Source organism: Labrus bergylta, chromosome 12 (genome assembly GCF_963930695.1).
Source record: "Labrus bergylta chromosome 12, fLabBer1.1, whole genome shotgun sequence".
Lineage (NCBI taxonomy): Eukaryota > Metazoa > Chordata > Actinopteri > Labriformes > Labridae > Labrus > Labrus bergylta.
The window spans coordinates 26428747-26448490 of NC_089206.1; the positions used below are offsets into that span (position 1 = coordinate 26428747).

Below are 19744 nucleotides of genomic sequence, written 5' to 3' on the forward strand. Positions count from 1 at the left end.
TTTCTTCCCCGTCTCTTTTCTTTCGTTATCTCTTCTTTGGCCAATGTTGTCCCTGGTCTTTGATTTCAATCATCTTTAAGTTGAAATGAAAGGTTGTGACCCAAGTTTAGTTGAAACCGCACATCTAACCGGACTAATGCCTTTGTAGAAAAAGTAAAATTGAGAACCTTAGCCCTGATGGTGCAGTGACGGGGTTGGACTATCAGCAGTGATAATTGGTAGAGTAGCTGGAGCCACAGGAGAATCTGCCCTCTCTGTTTCATCCAAGACAGTGTCTGCAGGAGATTCACAACAGGGAGAGGGAGAATTGATTGGAAGTTACAGGCGACAGAGTCTGGCTCTGGACTACTTCAGCAACCTGCTCATAAACCAAACTGACAAACCAACCTGCAAGGCACAGTTGCGGGGAAGTTAATAAACTAAACCAGGAGGAGACAAAAGAGCAGAGTCTGGAATCCGTATAGAGCTCTTTCCTCTTCAAGACAAGTTCCTCGTTCAAATCTTAAGCCTGGTTGTGAATGGCCTCTGCACCATTCAAAGTCTTCTAGCTGGATGCAGTTGTGTGTGGTGTGGAGGCCCATATGAGTCTAAGGTCAACAGCATATGGACCTCTTTAACGGCAAAGCACCTGCTCCTCTGGGTGTTTTGAGGTCTGTCTAACCTTTTCCTGGATAGACAGACCTCACCATGGCTGATGAAGCAGGAGAAAGTACAGTGATGACCTGTTGACAAAGCAGACAATACTCAGTCTACAACAGCCCTTGAGACCCCAACAGCCATGTCACTAATCGGCTGGGAGGAGGCCACCAGGACTTTTGAAACCACTCCTATCACCCCCTCTTGTGGGTGGAACAGTTTGGTCACTTGCAGAAGCTCTGTAATCCAGATCGGCACTCTATGATTTCAGTCCAATTTAGATTCCAGATTTTTAAGTTGCAAGACTGGTTCTGAGGTCGCATTTTAGCTAGATTCTGCAATGTTTGTTGTACTGTGTCCATGGGTCACACGGCGTGATTGACCTCTCAAATCAATTTGTCAGACTTTTTAGCATGTTTGAAACTTTGGTCATACGACTGAATACTTTCGTACAGTAAGATCAGAGCTGATTCCCCAACATCAGAGCCTTTTTCCCCTTTTATTATGCCTATAAAAACCATCAGACAGCATCTGAAAGCAGCAGGCGTGTCCGTTTAATGTGTCTTCCCCTCTTTAATTAAGATATGAACAAGAGAAACGTTGGCAGGAAATAGATGCAGACCTTCAGCTTACAGGGAATATTTGTCATGATTATTAGCTTGAGTTGTTTGGTGATGCTGACGTGTGCGTGTGAGAAAGTGACTGTTTTTGCCCATGTTTGTCTTGCATATGAGACTGTTGAAATAAACAAAGATCTGAGTGACAAATGTCAATGCTCCGTCCCGATTTAACTCTTACAGTGTGACCACTCAGGTTATTCCCCGTACAGTGTGAGTTGACATTCCACCATAACATTTGAACAATCCTACAGAGTACTGCTGTTCAACTTCCACACCGGAAGAAGAAGAGGCTTGTCATCATCATCAGACTCCTCCAAACCCCCCACCCCCACCTCCCAGTCATCAGGACAGTCTTTGACTGGTACTACTTTATGTGACAGCTGAGTTTCAGAGCCCTTTCATATACAAGTGTGTTAAACACCATCCTTATGGGCCTGCATATGTCTTTGCAACCATCAAAGAAGTGCATAGTTATTTTTCATGTTTAATGAAAATGTAAAACAGGCTAAACTGTCAAAATCCGAATTTACGATTTCAACAACAGACTTGAGGGGTGAACATTTGGCTTACTCATGTTAGGGTATCTTGCAGGAAGACAGGAATTTTCCAAACCATAGATTTTCCACTGGTGTACTGAAGGGCCTTCAGTAAAACATCACTTTAATCATTACTTTGCTGTCTTTTTCTTTTCATAAACCAATAAAATGTCAACTGTTTCACAACAACAACCATGTCGGTTTTAGAGCACAGCTGTTGAATATTGAATCTTGAGCAGAACAAGGTTTTTTTCAAGCTTGTCTTGTCTTTTCTCTGAGTTTGTGGAATTGGGCATAATGATAAACATATTCAAAAGTGATGTATGGTAATTGGATTTAAGTGTACATTTATTATAATTTTTACACAAACACCATGCACTAAAACACTGTGGTTTGGCTCATGGTAACAGGGCAGTGGAAGTCATAGGCATGCATGTATTCATTATTTGCATTTATTCCTACAGCGATTGGCTTCAAATAGTTTGGTGCCAAATGTTTCCGAACAAATAGAAATCTTTCTTGAACTCTGGAGTGTTTTCATGCCTAATGCATCTTAGTGACAGTTTTGCAGCGATAAACTGTCAACCGTCCAAATCTTTACAGCGTTTCAGAGCTGGTATGGAGGATGGATGACAGGACCTCACATAAAGCTCGCTGGGAGATCATAACACACTGCATGGGATGGAAGCAGCTTTACTTTTACACCACACGGTTCACTGGCTCTCAGAAAGGTCTCTCTTACTGGGCTAATAATTGTGCCTGTCATCATTTTTTTTTCTGTTCAGGAAGTGAGCATCAGTCTGTCAGTGTGTAGTTCCACCCTGCTGTTAAAAAAATCCACTGCCACACACAAGCACCGCAGGACTGATGACAGGGTTTGAGGACGTGTGTGAGTGTGTGTGTGAGTCCATATATGTGTGTCTCTACCTCACAATGTGGACAAAAGCTGTTAATCTGTCTCAAAGTGGCATAGAGAGAACTTAGCTCCCACCTGCAGGGGACACAGCCTGGTTCCCATAAAGTGAAGCTTTTCTAAAATAGAAATAGTAATGTTGGCTGTAGGTTAAAACATTTTTGGGGGGGTAAACTGGAGTAGAGATGCATTTCTCAAAATAGTTACTTCCTACAGAACCGGAACAAAATTAATGAAAGATACAAACACAGGATGCAATGATACCAACATGGCAAAGTTTCCCTTTGTTTTGCAGAATGAAATGGTAAATGGTCTTTTCTAATCTTCTGACTACTCAAAGTGCTTTTTACACCGCAGGTCACATTCAACCATTCACACCACATTCACAAGCTGATGGTAGTGGTTTCTAAACTGCCCATCAGTACACACTCATCCTAATTCAGACTCCTGCTCGACATGTTTCTGCAGAAGATGGGGATCAAACTCCAAACCTTTCTGTTGGGAGATGATCGACTCTCCCTCTGAGCCACAGCCCTCCCTTAAAGCCTTGTGTTTACCAATTTTTGCTACCGCTGTGTTGTTGTTGTCCTTTTTCTGCCAAAAGGACCAGATTTGGATGAGAGGCTGGCACTGTAGAGAAGTGAGGGGTTGGCACACATGCCATGTTATCAAAGCTACACAGTATTTGCCCATGGCTAACTTATTAGCATGTGAATGAGTTGGTTAACCACAATGTTTCAACAATGATATTGTGTACGTGGTGTGAACTGACGAAAGGTGTTAATTATCAGAGTTAGCAGCTCACGTCACGTCACACACCAGGTTAGTTAAATAACCACTATTCTAATGCCCAGCTTCCTTATTATTACTAATGATTAAATTAAAGCCTTTATAACATTTAAATGTGTGAGTCGTACATTTACTATGAATGAAGAATTTATATGTAAAGAAAACATCGTCTTTCTATAATGGGTTGCATATTTTTTAATTCTGCTGTAGAGGCATTGTAGTACGGAGCCTAATGGGGACTGACTCACTTTGGAGCCAGCCTCAAGTGGCCACTCAAGGAACTGCAGATTTTAGCACTTTATTTTTGCTTCAAGCTAAGAGGTTGCTGTTTGTAGAGAAGTAACCACGTGCCTTCTTTGTTTTTTGAGTTAGAAGCTTGAATAAAACTTCATACATCATAAAATTGTTACATCATATAAAAAAAGCTGTAAATGTTTTAAGAGGGACAAAAAATACTTATTCCTCAACATTTAATTTCCCTCATTCTGACTGTGTTCCTCCACCCTCCTCTACACAATCTGATTCTCATTTCTTTCATTTAATTCTTTGTACAACTGTCAGCAGTCACAATCCACATGTCAGCAATCAGTCATCTGTATCACATACACGTTCATTTTAATACATTCAGTTTATATATTCTGTATGCAGGGACAGACTGTCCTTTCTTTAATCAACATGAGAATATGTATTCTAGGTGGTCATTAAAAGACACACATGCACACGCAAACAGACACACACACACACACACACACACACACACACACACACATACATACAAAACCCATGGCTAATGAGCAGTATATAAGCATATGGGGTCTGGAGCATGAAAGACTCTACTGTTTGAAGCCCCCTCACCCACACACAAGACACCAGCCAATTCTCTACAGTTTATAATCATTGGTCACATTAAAGACGGTAATCTTTACATTTAATGGTGGATGGTAACGCTTCATTCCTGCCAACAAAAGCAGATTTGATTTTCTGTAAGACTTCAATGTGTTTTTTTTTTGTTCATCTCCACTCGTTTGAGATATTTAATGGCATTTCTGGCCATTAAAGCAACATAAGGTTTGACAGAGTGAAAGAAAAGTTCATGTGGGAATTGTCTCAGATCGGAATTGAAAAAGAAAAATAGTTCTGATGAGCACCATTAGTGTGCCAGGTGCGGTAAGCTAACTTCAAGAAGAAAGAAAGTACTGGATCCTTTCTGAAAACAACATTAACATGTAACTTTATCTGCAGTCCTTAAAGTAGATCACAAAGTAAAGTTATCATGACTCCCTACACTATACCTTAAGTTCTTCCTGGAGAATCACATGAAGTTTCAACGTCAGATTGGATCTATTACTTTCTCCCGCATGTTTTGGATCTACCTTGTTACCTCCTTTTATCTGAACATGACCACAGTATGTCCACAGTGGTAATCCAGCGGTGTCGTGAAGAGATGCTTAATCACTTCAATGGTCTCCTTTCTTTGAGAGGGTTGAGCCCAGAAAAAAACTAACACCATAAATGTCTTCTATTCATATAACATCCAAAAAACATAAAGTGTACATTTATATAGGAGCAGAAGAGACATGAATACTGAGACTATTATGCTTCTGTTGTGCTACATTTAGTGCAAAAACGTTGGTCTCTTGTACATCATTGTGAGTGAAGAAAAATGAAGAAACCTGCATAAAAAGCTCCAGCCAGCTCTGACTTGTTTTTAAAATAGAAGGTTGCGTTTTCCTTCCTTCCTTCTACAAATATGAAAAACAGACCTGAAATCTTTCCACATAGTGTTCTGTAGGTAACAACTCTCAACGTGTCAAATGTATTTTCCACAAGCCTGGCCGACCCCGAGCCTCCGGCTAAAATACCTTATCTGTCCATCTGAAAATACTATTTTACTAATGGCCGCAGCTACTGCTTCATACCAAACATGCTTTCTGCACTCAAAATCTGTCAGGATGCCCAACTTGTGCAGGGCTGCACTTACGGTGTGTATACTCCCCTTGTGTGTGTGTGTGTGTGTGTGTGTGTGTGTGCGTGTATTTCATGTTTAATTTCATCTGCTGAATTGTGGTTGACTAGCAGAGGTTGACTCCACCTCTTTTGGTAAAGATATTAACACCTTAAATTATTTTTCTTATCACTGCCGTCTTTTGGAGGCTCTTGACTTACACACACACACACAGTTTCAACAGAAATTGTCAGCTTTCTGCCAGTGTTGCATTTCATTGATTCACCCAGATCTGAGACAGCTGTACTTAGGGGCCCCTCAGTAACTTTATACATTGAACACACACACACACACACACACACACACACACACACACACACACACACACACACACACACACACACACACACACACACACACACACACATACACACGCACTCAAATAAAAATTATATGCATTGGATTTGCGATGCATGCACAGACACATAATACAGACCTTACACATTCTTTCATGTACACAAAAGCATTGTAGCACAGTAAGCGGTGCAAAATAAAATCAATACACACCTCTACAGGTGCAACAAAAATAAAAAAATAACAAAAAATACAAGAGGGCAAAATCTTTTCAATTCCCAATCTGGGCACGTTGGAGAGTTTTTTTTATTATCTCTTCTGATTCTGAAGTGTGATCCAATCAATAAAAAAATGTCTTTGTTCCCCATCTGTCTGCTTGTTAGTGGCATGAGACTCAGTTCATACACACGTGTGCAAACACACACACACATAGAGACACACCCATCAGAGTCCCCAGGTGCAGCTTGTGGAGATGGAGGCTCTCTGAAGGTGAACCCCATGGAGCGCAAAGGCGAGATGCTGCGCTCTGCGAGTGTGTATGATGTGTGTATCTGTCCTTTCATGTATTCACTTGTCTCCTATGTCTGCATTCGGGGGCTGGCAGTCATTCTGACAGCAGCTTTAACAATAAACTTAGATTTTTATTGTCCTGAAAATTGTATTTGTAGTATTAGTAAACAAAAAAATGAAAAAAACATGGTGATAGAGTGAGATTGAGAGTGTGGGGAGGGTGGGGCAGGGGGGGGGGGGGGGGATGGAGGGATGTAGCTTTTATCTGGAGGAGGGGAAGCCAAATTAGAAATGTGGCATGATCCCCCCCCTCCTGGGACTGAGTCAATTAGCCTGCCTGGAGGAGCTGCCAGGAGGCTGGGGCTGGGGGATGGTGACGGTGAAGAGGGTGGTGATGAGGATGGGGGGTACTGGTATATACAGAAGAGGCCAAGGGCGTAAGAGGGGTTTCATGTGAGGGTGGTGGATGTGGAGGGGAAGACTCTCGCTCATAAAGACAGGATTGAACACTTTGTAACATGATGGCCTGCTAGGCATTGGGTGATATAATACTCAGGAGCATAGCAGAAGGGGAGGGGGGGGGGTGTTAAACCTTCGTACTGTAAGTATGTATGATAGCACCTGCAGAATGCATGCATTTACAAGGCAGATCATGACTTCAGCGGCACTATGGGCTTAATTTCATGTCCCCTCCTCCAGTGCACATGTCAAAGAGGCTTGCTAAATAAAAAAAATAAAAAGATTAAAGATATAATGAAGTCAGTTGTCTGTAAAATTAAAGGATTGTCAAGCTTTGTATCATTCAAATTCAACCCTAGACCAAACAAACTAAATGAATGGCTCTACTTGAAATCATAGTTGACCATTTCTGCTGACTATGATGTTTACCAAGCAGTTCATCAATTACTCAAATGAAGATCAGAGAATTGATAGTGAAAACAACTGCTGCTAATCCCAATCGATTGATTTGTTGTATGGTTAGTTCTTACAGCCTGCCTCTCATCCTTTATCTTTTAGTTCATCCCAGTTCAAAAAATGTCAGGTCAAAATAATTAAAATCACAACAAAATATTTCCTTTCACTATTTTCGAATCATTTTAATCTTCCTCTTTTCAGGTTTGGGACATGAAAACTTTTGGTAGAAAGTGAGACTCACTGGTGGACTCAATAAAGAAAGGAGGACAAACTATCTCATGACGGGCTGTTAGAGCCCGCAGCAGCAGGACTGCAGAATTTGACAGGAGTAGATGTAAGTTGTAAGTGCTGGCTTATTGTCATCCTAAAGCCAAGATTCTCAGCAATTGAGCTCAAATCTATAATTTCTACAGCAAATCACTTAGAACTCAAATCACAATACAACTAGCCTCATTAAGCATCTTCAGATGATGATTAGTGAAGAAAATAATTTGGAAAAAACATCAGCGATAACCTTTGAAATACACCCAGGGATTTAAAAAAAGAAAGAAAAGCCTGTCTCTTTCTGCTTTAATAACTCTTTTTCTTACTGTGACTGGGAGCAGCTGCTGAACAGCGGTAAGAAGAATTACAGGTGGTGAGAAGAGAGAGAAACCCGGAAGGAGGGAGGGCAGAGAGGGGGGAAAATAAGACGAGAAAGAAAGAATAGGGGGGTACAATAAGGAAAGGTACGGAAAGAAGAAGTAACAGGCCAAGAAGGGAGAAAGACGGGGGAAAGGGAGGACGAATACAGATGAGCTGAGGTTTGTTCAGGAAGCTGGAAGGATGAGAAAAATATAAAAAATAACCAAAGGAAAGAAGGAGGAAACAGTAACAAAGGAATGAAGGAAAATGCAAATGTGTTTGCCAGTAAATATGAATCATTTACCCATTTTAACTTAATTACAGCCATCACAGATTTAAAATAAACATCATCAGTCTGATGGATATTCAAGAAGCAGTTTTCTGGGTGTCCAGGTCTCCTCAGTGTTCCTCTCATTACAGAAAGCTGCTTCCTGCCAAACTACCTGACAGACAAAGAGGAGGTAAAAGGAAACTCATCCGGTGTGTGCCTGGCCGTGTGTAAGTGCAATGTTCATGATTTTACCAAATGATCTACCAGACAAGTCCCTGTGTGTCTGGTGTCATCATCAATGGCAATAGAGAGTGGCAGGTGTCGTGAGTGACGGGTTAAAAAAGGGGAGAGGAGAGGATGTTGTTCTGCACACGCTCAGTAGCGTGTCACCAGGCAGGCCTGTGTCTCCTCCTTATCTGACAGGCACACTGCAGAACAGCAAAATCCCCTGCATAAGCCCCTCCAGCGCTCCTCTGGGACAGTGTGTGTGTGTGTGTGTGTGTGTGTGTGTGTGTGTGTGTGTGTGTGTGTGTGTGTGTGTGTGTGTGTGTGTGTGTGTGTGTGTGTGTGTGTGTGTGCGCAGAGAGAAAGAGACAGTTTCTGAAACTATAAGTGTTCTTGTATGTGTGTTATATATTGTGTGTGTGTGTGTGTGTGTGTGTGTGTGTGTGTGTGTGTGTGTGTGTGTGTGTGTGTGTGTGTGTGTGTGTGAGAGACAGGGACAGCCAGAATCTCGTTATTTTCGTATCTTTCTTTGTAAAGCCTCCTAATTCCACCTCACCTTCAATACTGCATGACCGCCCAAGGTGACAGGACAGCTCAGAGTCCAAACTCACACACACTCACACAGCCACATACATACACACACACACGTCTACTAAAAGAAATAATATCGGGAGTGCAATTACAGGTCAGCCCAGCAAAAGACAGGCTGATCTGCGACAGTGCAGGACAGACCTGAGAATTAAAGGGGGAAAGAAGAAATTAGGAAGGACAGGAGGGTTGTGTGCATGTTTGTGTGTGTATGTGTGTGTGTCGGTGTGTGTCGGTGTGTGTGTGTGTATGTGTCAAAGAAGGGGGAGTGGAGGGAAGGAAGTAAAGAGTGGAGCACAAAGAGAGCATTTGAGAAATCTTCAGGTAAAAGATTGGCTATTGTAAGTCATCATGGGTGCAACATCGTCCTATATAAATATAATGTGTGTTTTACTTCTTTTTTAAAGTCCTGTCATGTAAAATGTCTTTATGCTCTTCTAAACAGAATGTTACGTTTGGGTTTATTAATGCATAATAGTTTTTGGTTTACATCAGTGGTTCCCAACTGGACCCCCCTTAAGACCCACCACCAACTCCTTAATGACAAATCATGACCACAAATTTCTGATTTTCAACCAATGAGATTAGTTTAATGAATAATTGTGCAGTTTGGACCTCAGATGGTGCAAAACGTAAAAGAATAGGTTTGAAAGCCCTGCAAAGACGTTTTGGAGTCAAGACCAGACCAGAGTGCTCTGAGACCAAGACAAGACCAAGACATTTAGGGATCGAGACCGAGTCAAGACCAATAAAAATTGGGAGTCCGTCCAGTCTGAGACAGAGACATGGCAGAGTAAAAATGCTTTCAATTCGGAGACGAGAGGCTCTCAGACAATGTTGAGTATTCTACGTTACTTTTTGATACTTTGTTGTTCTAGTACACATTCACGACCCACTGAAAACAGTTCCTCAACCAACTTTTAAAGGTCCCAACCCATCAGTTGCTCTTTAAATGTAGATTTATGAATGAAAACCTGTAAGGAGCATTCCTTCTTCATGTTTTTCATAAATAATGTTTCCACATAAAACATAATTTTAGATAAATGGCCACTCATTTATCCAAACATCACTTTCTTCTTGTCATTAAATATGAAGTTATGGAAAACTTTTGGTTCATAAACTGATAAAAAAAAAAAATAGAAGAAGAAAAGGATTGAATGTGTCAAAGGATTCAGATTTTCAACCCTATCAACAGTCACAGTATCCTTGAAATCCCTGTTGCAGAAGGGTGTGAGTGTGATGATAGCATTTGGTATACACATTATAAATGAGGAGAAGCAGGAGACTTTTCCAAATCAAGCAGGGAGTGTGGAACTGTCATGTGCCAAAGAAATCAGAACAAATCCTGTCCACTACGTTTTTTTTATCCTTCTCGTGCACGACAAAAACATGTTTCTTCTTTTACAAGGATTTAAAAACTGTTAACAAGGGGTTTGTTTCTGTACAAAAAATCTGAAAGCACTTTGTTACTAAAGTTTGTGTCAATTCAGCATTTCACTTTGGTGGAGTATTTGAACTGAAAGACAGAAAACAACAAAGAAAGGGCATCTACTGAATAATTCTTTTTTGACCAGCCTTTAAAAAGGCCAAACGAACATCGACCGGATCCCAAACGATGCCCATCCATTCTCACACACACACACACACACACACACACACACACACACACACACACACACACACACACACACACACACACACACACACAATCCACTGATAAACTAATAAGATGAGACCAGTTTGTCCTCGCTCTAATGTTTACTTCAATCCTTCTGCATGTTAAAGTGATCAGCTGTTATCTGATGACATGAAGCCATCACCACTCTGCCTCTAAAACATCTGTGCAGTTATGTCACACTAACAAACCTCAGGCCTCTGGTTTGGGTCTCAGGCTCAATCTGACGACATCTCACTACTGATCATCACTTCTGCTGAACTCACTCCATCTACACATCCAGTCAGACATCGTCACTAAACTATTTATGTGATAAAGAACTGGACACCACTCCAAGGTTTCAAAATGACAACAATTCAAAATGTATACAGCTAACTAGGTATTGTTACAGGACTTACATATTTTATCCTTGCTGCAGGTTGCATACTGAGCTGACTTAAAGAGTCGCACATCGGGCAGAGTGAAGCTTTTTTCTTGGGGGGATTTTATGCTAAATGTAGGTTATAAGGCATGCATGGCCATTAATAGCTATGTCCAGGAGTTGTTCTATACAGCCATAAATCTGCATGTTAACAGCCATATTGGCCTTCAAAATAAAGTCTAGCGTTAGCTCGGATCAGGACCAAGCAGTAACCTGGAAAAGCTCAGGAGTCTCATTAGATGCCATGTTAAAAAGCTCTTTACAGCAGAAACAAACCTGTTAACAGCCTGGTTCAAAAATGAATGTGGTCTAAATATCTCAATCTTCACTGGTAAAAACCTTTTTTTGGTGTTAGTCGTCCACTTTAATGATACTTAGGCCAAGAGTTTAGCATCAATTTGAATAATTAGGGGCGTGGCTAAGTTGCCTGACAGGTGATTGAGTTGTAGCTGTTGCCCAAGAAGCTAAAGGACCACCCACAAAACATCTTAGCCAGCTGCTAGATTGCTAATTTGTCCCCATACAGTCTGTGATCAGGACTTGGAAAGTGGGAAAGAGTCAAAAGGTGAAAAAGGTTTATTATAAGATTTGTATTCGCCTCTCTTGGCATCCTGTTTGCTTTCAAGATTTGACTATGACTCAATTGTGCTTTCTTCTCTTACCAGTACAGACCTCATTCAGTGAAAATGATTCTTTAGTCTGAGCTTTTAAATTTCCCCTTCTTTGCAGACTCTCGTACAGGAAGTTAGAATTCCATCTAATGCATTCTTGAACATGTCCCTACACCTGTCAGAGTCTGGCTTCACTGCTCTTTCACATTCTAATAAATCTGCCATCCTGATTTATTATTGGTGCATTTTCCCGCCATCCGTTTAAGGCCTCTTCATCTTAAAAGGGTGAGCATGACCATCAGTTAAGGTGTTGTCTTTGCTATCTGAGTAACGTCCATTATCTACCTTTTTTTAACAAAGTGATGAATCAGGGAAACCCTCTTCCCTGACCTCAGGCTGAACTCTTTTGTTATCCATCCATCCATCCATTACTGGGTTTCTGTTATCTACGAATATCAAATGACACCTCTAAAACTAGAGAGCTATTATCTTACATTGTGTCCTACATCTCCTACATACTCAAAATTCTCGCAGATTTCTTATCATGCATGCACTTACCTAAGGGGTTAAGAGGAAATGTGATTATGTAGGAATCACCATCAGCAGCAGAGATTTAGGGTTGACGACACTGGCTGGTGTTGCATGCAGATACAAATGCCATATGTTCCATTGTGTTATCTACTTCACAACAATTTGGAGGGGCAATCTTTCCTCACTGACTTTGTAAATGAAACCATACTCAGCAGTGAAACAACCCAGTTTCTTGTTTACTGCATGCTGGTGAGTAGCATGGCTGTTCACAGGGCACCCATCGATGCCCATAGCCAATAAATTGCCACTTTTAAATGTGTATGATTTTGAAATGCACATCAGATTCAGTAAAAATGATCTCTTATGGAAATCTGCAAAGAAAGTCAACTATTATCTCTATTCATTGTCCTGGTGAATGGTCACATGAAAACAATCAAATGTTAAACATTTGTATATACAGTATGTGGTGCAAAAAAAGACATAGACCAAGAGCTGCTTGCACAAATATAAACAAGAAAAGGCTTTCCATATAGTATAGGATATGTAGGATAAATCTGCACATGCACACATACACAAACACACACGCACAAATGAGCACACATTCCATCCTTTATTAGCCGTGACTTCCAAATCAAGGGCAAGCATGTTTCCTTTTTTTTTCGACGATCGAAAAAAGAAAACAAAAAATAAATAAATAAAAGAAACTGATGAAAGTTTGATGCTAACAGCCTTTTGCTTTCTATTTGAATGAGGGAACCACCTCCGCTCCCGTCTGTCCCCTCCGGCTATATGGGAAAAAGTCAATATTTCAAGAGAGCGCAGAAACTCATTAAATATTTCAAACAAAGGAAAACTGACATTGCTGCCCAGTCTCTCCCTGTTTTACACCCTTATACTTATGGCCTCATCAGTTCTATGCTGTTTGTCTTACTGGTCACTTCACTCCACGCTTCTTTCAGCTAAGACCGAGCTAACACTGACGGTCCGATGGAAGGTATTTATCCCGTGGTCTGCAGACACATCGGTTATTGTGTCATACTTTTCTCAAGTCTCTGCCTTGCACATTTGTTACCTACTTTCTGCTGACCTGGTGGTTATTTCAGGCCGAGGGAAGGGTTACGAGGAAGGTTAATGGGTTTTCCTGCCAAGAAAGGGTTGAGATAAGGGTTAATGGGTTTTAAGGTGTGGCCGTGGATCAGTGTGAAGCCACCTTAACCATAAAGTTACCTCCGTGGTCAATTCATCACAAGGCAATCAGTGGACCCGCCTTGAACCCACAGGAGCTGTTAGGTTAAATAAATGTCCACTTTGCTGCTGTCTGATGTCAAATGATTGAAGACAACACAACCTGTGACTACAGCGTGAAAGCCATTACATGTATGATGTTCTCTACGCTGTCTCTGTGTGTCCTGGGGGAAAAAAAAAAAAAGACACACAGGAAGTAATGCGTTTAAACTTGCATCAGCAGTTTGTTGGAGATACACATGACAAGAGGTGGGAAATTCACATGGGCAACAATCCATCCATGTAAAGTGTGACAGCTAACTCAGGAACATCCCATATGAAAAACTAGCATCACCAAAGACAACAACATGGACCATTTACTGTACATGTACGGGTAACAGTTGATGAGGACTCACTCTATGTTCATTTGGAATCCATAACCCATAGTTTATATCATTATGTATCCCTTGTTGTCTTTTTTATCTAAATATATCTAAATATTTGAGCCGATGTTTGGTCTTTGGCTGCTACAACAAAATGCATCCAGTGATGTGCCAAGCCAAATAAGGCTATACATGGAAAAATATTTCTAAAGTGTATTGTAAACACCAGCGCAGATTACATTTTAATAATTAAAAAATGTTCTCCAGGGTGCCGGTAGCCTAGTGGTTAGTGCGCGGCCCCATGTATGGAGGCTATAGTCGTGCAAGCAGGCTTGACATTTTTCACTAGGTGGCCCAACTGGGACACTGACTTAGTCAGGGGTGGCCTGAAGTTTGTGTACAGTCACAAGTCAAAAAAATGTATTTCCCTTTTCTGTCTCAGCTAATTAAATGACCAACACTGAAGTGTCCAATTTATGCTAATTCCTGTGTATAATTTGTCAGCTTTAAAAAGTAACAAAACAGAGCGTCAAAATATAAATCTCCTTAGCTCAATTAATAATGGAGGTGTATGTCCAGACGTCAATGGTATAATAAAAGGAAATGTGCCCCCCTGAAATGTAAAGATAGCTACCAGCTGCCTGATGAAACACTTACCAAATAGGCACATAGGCAATCATAGTTTAGGGGTGGCCAATCAGATTTCTAAGGTGGTCCACCCTTAGATATTTCCCTATTGATATAGCACAACTAAAGGTTGTTTGCTGCATCACCCACAATGCAACCCTGCCAATAATAATTTGGTTCCAAATTTGGTTGTGCTATTTGCTCATTTTCCTTGAGCATTAGCTACACACGAAGAAGGGGAGCAGCTTAAAGAGGTCTGTATGCTCACTGCACTGCCAACATTTTTCAAAGTTTTAGTCCAACTGTCTTTGTCCTTTTTGTTCCAACAAATGTGTTGAATCGGCAAAGTTCTCCTGCTCAGTCCCGAAGTAAACACAGAAGAAAGATGGCCAGTATGTAAAATAAAGTGATTAAAAAGAAAAATGGCTCATTTAGGCTTACGATCAAAATGAAGTGTAGGTTTCCATTCATAAGAGAAAGATGAAAGACGTAAGAAAACTGAAAGTGACAATCCTTTCCTGGTGAGATTGAGTTCACTTAAAGGTAAGAAGATGAAAAAACTATAGGCGTCTTTGTATAAGAGCATAATAACTAAAACAATGAACGATATCCATCATGTCACACCTTGTCTGACCATCCTCTGCACCCAGAGAACACCTGAGGTAAATGAAGGGTTAAAGTATAGTTCTATGGTATGGTAATGGAGGGGTTACTGTGCAGGTTAAGGTGGGTTTTGGGTGGAGGGGTTATAAAGACGACTGAGACCTGGGATTACAAGACTGAATAGGTAAGATGACAGACAAAATGCACACCTGCGAGACTGAAAACACATATACACCCACTCACACAAAAAAACACTCAGATGATAACCCGGTATTAAAAAAAGCAGATGCTACAAATAGTATAAAAGAGAACAGATATTTAAAGCTTTATGAAGGCAGACTTATTGTCATAAAAAAGGATGAAGAGGAGAAAAGAGGGGGGGGAGAGAAAGAATGAGAGCAAAGCGGAGTGGCATGGGATAAGCCTCTGTCATTAGTTGTGGGATTTAAGGAAAAACCTGCAGAAAAGGCAGAAGTAAATGAGATTAGAGAACAAAAGTGGCAGAGTGTGGCAGGATGGAGGGTGGAGGGAGGGGTGGGGGGATGAAGCGCACAATAACTGCAGGTGTAAAGAATCCAAAGACTTCTAATCTTCTATATGTCCGCTGCTTTTCTTTATACATCACTGAATGACGCTCTTTTAAATTCTTATAATGCTTTTTTTTTGTTGAAATGCAAAGGCTCCACTTTGATTTGATTTGATTTGAAAGCAAAAAAAAAAGTGGTCCCATTCCAAAAGCTCTAACATGCATGAAGATGTCATTATGTTCTAAAACTGTAATCACCACTTCAGTGTTTTTATCTGTTCCATCTGACAGAGACGGATCTCTCTGCAAAAGCAATAATAAATTCCTCAAAATCCCACCACTTCCACTGGTGCAACATCAGGAAATGAAACATCCAAGAGACAGACACCCTCCCTCACGCACTTCAACTCTTTCTCCTTTCTTTATTTATGCCAAGATGAGTCACTGCACTGATCAAAAGCCAATGTCCATACATCACAAAGTGTTACCAGTTCCATATTGTGCATTAAAAAAAAAAAAGACGTCCACAATAAATCCTGCACGGCAATTCTGTCACTTAAATGAGCTCAATGATCAACACCAGATATGACACCACTTATTCTGCAGAGTTGACACACTTCAACAGAGCAGCATTAGTCCAACACAAACACCTACACAGGGTTTTCCCCACCTCCAGTATTCCTCATATAACTTAAATCTTAACACTTTTTTGGGACAGTTATTAAGACAAACTGAATCAATCAATAAAACAGAAAAAGCATGGCAAAGATCAACATGTACACTTGTAAGAAAAACTACTTTCTACAGGAGTTTCTCTGTAAATTAAGAGCTAAGATAAAATATCTTCAGTAATATGGAAATGGACATAACAGGAAAGACGTACAATAATATTAGAGACATGGGATTTAATGATATAATAAAAGAACCTCACCTTCATCAGCAGCTTCCTCTGCCTCAGCCCCTCCTTACACGTCCCCCTTGGCAGGTGCCATCATGGTCAAATAGTCCACAGGAAAGGGCTGGAAAGGGCTATTCTCTAATTTCTCTCTCCCTCTCTCCTGCTTATACTCCCTCCCTGAATCCTGTTGAGATTTGTATCACCACGAGAAAAAGCAGCATGTGTGTGTATGTGTGTGCGTGTGTGTGCGCACAACTCCAAAGGTCCCGGAATTCCTGAGTCCTGCGCTAAAGAGCGAGCGTGGTTCAGCTCTCTCTCTCTCTCTCTCTCTCTCTCTCACACACTCTGCACTCCTTTTCTTTTTTTTTTCCTTTCGCTCCCGGCCGGGGCAGAGAGGAGGGGAAGACAGTCAGGGGGTGGGACGGTAGACAGAAGCTGCTTTCAGCAAACTCTTTCTCTATCTCTTCTTCCTCCTCTTTTCTTTCTCTTCCTCTGTCTTTTCCCCCCCTTGTCTCTTTCTTTTTGCCTAACTTTTACGCTCTGTCTTCTGGCTTGTTCTGTGTGACAGATACTCTTTCAGTGCTCGGCAAGGCGTGAAAGCAAAGCTCTCTCTGTCACACACACACACACAGACACACACACCCTCCTCTTTCTCTCAGCGCCACTCCCTCTGCCACACAGTCCAGAGGTAAAGTCACTCCCTCGCTGTGTCACCCCGCTGCAGTGTCATTCTCTTGTTATGGTTCAACATGCTCTATCCTCAAACACACAGTGCTGTGTGTGGATTTGTGTTTCTGTATGGGTTTTTTTTTTTAGTGAGCCAGCAGAATGTTTCGGCTGATCTAGCTGTGATAAGGATCAGGGATAAGAAACTGCACTTTGGACTTGTGTTTAATTTTAGTTTAAAGGTTGTTTATAGCACCAACACTCGTTCAAATTTAAACACAGACAAGTGTTTTCAATCTTAACCTCTATTTTCTCCTCACTTTTTTCAAAAAGTCATTATTTATTAAGGTGTTCAAAGTTCAGGTTTCACTCAGTAATCAGGCTTGATGTCCTTGAGCTGCTTTGCTACATGTCAAATGTTATGTTGCATTAAGGACTGATGCAGCACAGAAGCATTAATATCTGTTTAGGAGAAGTTTGTGGAAGTACAAAGAAGTATAAGGGCAACATTCAGGGGAAAATAATCTGAGCTCAAAGCCACACATTTACGAGAATAAACTCAGAAACTTATAAGAAGAAAGTCATACATTTATAATTTTCTATCAGGAGAGCAGCAGTAGTAGGAAAAATTAGGAACGTGGAGCAGCTGTGGCTCAGTTGGTAGAGTCGGTTGTCTCTCAACCAGAAGGTCGAGGGTTCAATCCTCAGCTCCAGCATCATGTCTGATGTGTCCTTGGGCAAGACACTTAACCCAAAGTTGCTCCTGCTGCTTTATCAGTGGCATATGAATGTGTATGAATGGGATTATTGGTAAGAATGGGTAGGTGTGACATGTGGTGTAAAAGTGCTTTGAGTAGTCTGAAGACTCAAGCTCAAGTCCATTTACCATTACAAATAAGGAAATACTTTTTGTTTTGGCACATCATCATTACATTGTCATATCAGTATCAGGACCCTGAAAAGATACCGCAACAAACTTGGGCTTTTCTGAAGAAGGAACCACACCGACTTGGAGGAAATTGTCTTTTTTGTGGCAGAGGAAATGGATTTGAGGTTCTCCCTTTTTATCATTTTCGTGGAGACCAATAGCTGCTCTTCTGATCATTTTAAACATAATTTAAACGGCTTTACTCTCATAAATGTACTTTATCCTTGTAAATTCAGGACTTTAATCTAAATATTTATTTTCTTTAATGTTGCCCTTGTACTCCGGCATATTGTTTGATTTCTTCACACTAAAAGTTTTTAAAAAATACCTTGAGAGCCAAAACATCACCTCAAAGTGCTCGGTTGGGTTAAAAGATTTATTTCAGTTTTCAAACATGAATGTTTCTCAGTTCCAAAGGTTTTTCTTCCCAAGAAAGAAGTTCAATATTTCCCCATTCGGCATTAAAAAAGACATCCATCAACATCCTCACTGTTATGGTTTCTGTTCATTTGTCAATGTGATGCTGTGGTCTGTTCACAACTCAAACCTCTTTTCCAGCCAGAAACAAAAGTACTGCCTGATTCTGTAAGACACAGGAATCTGCTGTATGAAAAAAAATCATGCAATGTCTGCAATTTGCATCTTCTACATTGTGGTTAAGGTCAAGGACAGACTATGGTTATGACACGTAAATTATGGTTATGGATCGGTGAGGTTTATACTGCTGTATTATTAAGAAGACAAACATTAATTTTGTGTCTGTGATGGGACACAAACTCTGGTTTCCAGCTTCAAAGACATCAAATGCTACATGCTTTCCCAACGTTACAAAGCCGGTGTTCTATCGAATAGTGCTACCCATCCAGATGTGATACCATGCTGCTCTGTGCAGTAAAGGGGCTTTTTGTCTATGAAGTAATGCTTCCTCTAAAATCTTAAATAAAGGTTTTTAGAGTATAAAACATGCTTCTTGTTTCCTTACAGTGAAAATACAGCCAGTAATGGTGTTTTAAAGTGATGAGTACTATATAGGGGATAGTTGTCCATTGAGACACGCTTCCCCTAAAGGCTTAAATTATACAGTAGAGTACCAAAACATGCCCCCTGTACTCTATATACCTATATGATAATGCATATTGAGTGAGTAGTGAATTCATATAAAGTTGCATTGTTCCAGTAGCATTATTTGATGGTGGATGCAGATAGCCTCTCCTCCCGTTTCGTGCTATGGTTGCCTTTTTCGACAAGGCAGCACATCTCGACAGAACACTGGCTCTTTTTTAAACATTAGGATTTGGTTTGAGAATTGAGGTGCTTCGCCAGGATGTCTGGAGGAAGGAATTTATTTTTTGAGGAAGGAGTTCTTTTATATGCTGTTTTATACAACACTGAAGTTTATATTTTGAACGTTGGGAAATATTTGTTTTAAAACCCAAAAAGTTGTTGTTTACCATCATGATAATTATGAGTTGAGATGTTCAAATTTAAAGATGTAGTTTATGGAGTGTTGTTTCTACACTGCTAGATTCTTATCTCCTGCTTCTGTCTGTTTGTATCACATATAAAATGCTGACATGGCACACTAGCTAATCAGAAACTACACTAATAACGTAGCGTCATGCAATACATATAAATCAACACTTCAAGATGAAAAGGTAAGTTAACTTTTTACCCTTTAATCTGTAGAGCGTCTCCCCATTGTCCCGACTGTTCTTGTGTAACTTC

General features: G+C 40.6%; 1 protein-coding gene across 1 annotated transcript in view; it reads right to left on the reverse strand.

Annotated features, from left to right (window-relative positions):
• Nucleotides 1-17021, reverse strand: part of sema3b (sema domain, immunoglobulin domain (Ig), short basic domain, secreted, (semaphorin) 3B) — an 87464-nt gene extending 70443 nt beyond the window's left edge. The window contains exon 1 of the mRNA XM_065961020.1: nt 16459-17021. The gene's annotated coding sequence lies outside the window, so the exon portion shown is untranslated. The remainder of the gene's footprint in view (nt 1-16458) is intronic.
• Nucleotides 17022-19744: the final 2723 nt, after the last annotated feature.